Source organism: Gigantopelta aegis, chromosome 3 (assembly GCF_016097555.1).
Source record: "Gigantopelta aegis isolate Gae_Host chromosome 3, Gae_host_genome, whole genome shotgun sequence".
NCBI classification, from domain to species: domain Eukaryota; kingdom Metazoa; phylum Mollusca; class Gastropoda; order Neomphalida; family Peltospiridae; genus Gigantopelta; species Gigantopelta aegis.
In genome coordinates, this window is record NC_054701.1 from 59,350,925 (window position 1) to 59,354,628 (window position 3,704).

Consider the following 3,704-nt stretch of genomic DNA (forward strand, 5'->3'; position numbering starts at 1 on the left):
TTTTCTGTGTCTTAATAATATGTAGTCCATAGTGTGTGCTGAATACTTTTGTCAAGGAGGCACAATGTTTAAAACTGTCTACGGCTTACATGGAAATGGTTGTTAATGAAAGTGTTACTGTGAATCCCTGGTTCAAGGAAACTGGACTGAGAAGAGAGAACTTGATACTGCCACATATGCTGCTCCTATCGAGCTGCAGCTTGGGATATTTAGTAATATGGACTTTTCATAGACAAGACTGTACATACCATGCCTTTGGTGCATTAATTTATGAGGCAGTAGTTTGGACAGGTAAAAATTAAATCCACAGAGGTTGATGGATGAGATCATGGCACAAATTATCTAGGTTGAACACACCGATTAACTGCATCAGACATAACGGTCCATGAAGTGGCGATAGCGGGTTTCCTCGCTCAATATCTGTGTGGTTCTTAACTATGTCTGACGCCATATAACCATAAATAAAATGTGTTGAGTGCATTGAATAAAACATTTTCTTCCTTCCGACCTAAATAAATGGCAGTTCTGGGTACTTGCCATTTTAAATGTACACATACATGTAATAAACTTTGTATGTTAAGTTAAAAGAGCACTGTTACCTTGTAAGTTAGTGTATGTCTATCTTAAAAACATTGCATATCCAGAAATTTAAATGTAATGGCTATTTTTATGCCATCTTTGATTGGTTTTATTATGCTATGGCTTTGTTCGGACCATACGTTGCATGCAGAAATCTGTCGTGAACGACTTTGAATGGGGTCGTGTAACATTTTATCTTGGTTAACTTTGATAAAAAAAAAAAAAAAAGTGCCGATTGTGTGGTTAAATAAGATATTTATTTCTTCCTTTATCTTATCACAATATTTAGGATCATCATACCTTGCATGCAAGTACAACATCACTGGTGGTGTAACATTGTTAGGCCACTGAGAGCTACTGCATGCAAGTGCAATTCTGGGTGATTGTGTGTTGCATACCATTATTAAATTTCTAAAATCTAATTTTGGTTTACTGCACATCGGGGTCGGAGGATCTTTCCCACACCATATTCACGTAGGACCATCAACCTTGCATGCGAGTACAACTTTATGGATGGTAGTATATTGTGTACCATTACCAGATTTCCACAACCTACGTTCTGTATAATAGACCTGCTATTACTAGGTCACCCATACCTAGTTTTCATTGTCCTAGAGAAATGAGCTATCGCAGATAAATCATCAGATTTGTCTTGATTTTGAGCATTGTAGGAAAGCACACCATTAAACTTGTAGATATTTTCTTGCCTAAGTGCACAAAGGCTGTGATATGTGCCATCTTGTTTTTTAAATTGCGTATAAAATATCCCTTGCTACTAATGGAAAAATGTAATGGGTTTCCTCAGAAGACGAGTCAAAATGACCAAATCTGCTTTTGGATGTAAAACATTTGATATAAATCGACAGTCTTGGAGAGGAAACCCGCTACATTTTTCCGTTAGTAGTAAGGGATTTTTTTTATATGCATCACCCCACTGGCTGGAACGAAAAATAGCCCAATGGGCTCACCAACGGGTATCATCTGAGACTGACTGCGCATGAAGCGATTGCTTTACCACTAGGATATGTCCCGCCCCTCGAACTGTATAAAAAAAAAAAAGTACCATATTCATCCAAAAAATATATTTAGGGATACGTGTACCTTTTAGAATACTGAAATGATTTCCTGATTATCATCGAGGAAAAATAAAAATTACTTTTTAAAATTTTATTTTTCTCACATTAAAATCTACCCCCTGTGGTAGCTTTTGGTGTTAAATTGCTGCAATCAAATAACGTTGGAACGAACGAATCGCTGAAGTTGTATGGCAAATCTTTATTTATAGTGTATAACTTCCAAAATAATCTCCCACTCGAGATCGATTACCTGAAATCAAAACTATTTACAACAAACTGAGTACATTGAAAACAAACAAAAAAAATAAACCTGCTGAAGGCATCACACCACCATTTGTTGTGTTGTTGCTTGCGCTAGCATAGTCCGTTTAGGAAATAGTTCCTCACAAAAAACAACAAAATTCTGATGTTTTTTTTTATACGTCCATCAATGATGGGTCGTATTATGGTATGGCGTTATCCGTCTGTTAACATTTTCTTGTCCGGACCATATTTTGAATACAGATGCATACAGGACCATCAAACCTCGCATGTAGGAACAACATGGGATGGCGGTTTGTTGCATACTATTACTAGGTCACTGTGACGTACTTTGCACGGTCTACTGCAGAACAGTAAATCCTTGTCTTGACCATATTTTGCATACAAGGCCATCAAACCTCAAATGTAGCTGTTTGTCGCGTATTGTTAAAAGGTCACTGTGACCTACTTTTCACAATCCACTGCACACAACGACAAATCCTTGTCAGGACCATATTTGGCATACTCGTGCATACAGGATCATCAAACCTCGCGTAAGAACAACAGGATGGCAATATTTCGTGTTCTACTTTTTAAGGTCTACTGCACATAACAGTAAATCCTTGTTCTGCCCATATCTTGCTTACAGATGCATACAGGGTTTATACTACCAAATCAAAACCCATAGACGACAATAGTAATGTGGCTGAAACACCTACCTGCAGCGTATCAATCGACATAATGCCACGGATATAAATACTACCACCCCTCACCCTTAAAGTGAATCAGAAAAAATTGGGGGTCAAGCTGCTCATTTCTAAGATAACGGGTAGCGTCTATGAAAACCCTAGTTCCAAACAAAATTTAAGTACTTTTTTTTTTTTTTTACAGGTATTCCATGCATGTTTCAAGCACAAGACTACTTGACACTGGTACTAGATGAAATAAAATTGCATATATTTTTTGCCCAGATGAAATATTTCTTTTACAACCAACACACTCACATTTATTACCAATCACAGAACTTATTGTGTTCACTTTATCAAAAGTTGGATGCACCTCGAACTTCGATCCAGCTGGAAGTTATTTTGTTTAGGACCATCAAACCTCGCATGTAGGAACGACTTGTGATGGCGGTGTGTCGTGTTCTATTACTAGGTCACTATGACTTACTTTTTACGGTCTACTGCACATAACAGTAAATCCTTGTCCAGACCATATCTTGCATGTAGGAACAACATGGGATGGCGGTTTGTCGCGTACTATTAATAGGTCACCGTGACCTACGTTTCACGGTCTACTGCACATAACAGTAAATCCTTGTCCAGACCATATCTTGCATGTAGGAACAACATGGGATGGCGGTTTGTCGCGTACAGTTATCTTGCCATTTGGTTGTCAAAAATCCGGAAGTTTGACCGCGCAAGTAGTCTGCTGTTTGACTGTGATTATTTCATGGCAGACAGCTATGAAGTGGCAACTGTTTGACTGAAGTGACAGGGAATAGCATGTAGTTTGTAAACGTGTGTAACTTGTTGACATTGAAGACTTGTTTGTGGTAATTCCGGCCCATGCAAAAGTAGTGTTTTTTGTGTAAAATGGGTGTACACTCCGGCCTGGTTTAGAGGGTGTGTCTGTTTAAACCAATATGCTGGGAGAAAGAGCTGGACAACAGGGGTTGTCCTTTTCAGGGTATGTGTCCCCCATGCAGGCAAAGGTACATACAAAACTTCACGGGCCTGCTGATATTAATAAAAATGTTATAGCCACTAAGGCTATATAGAAACATATAGCGAAATTAATTGTGGT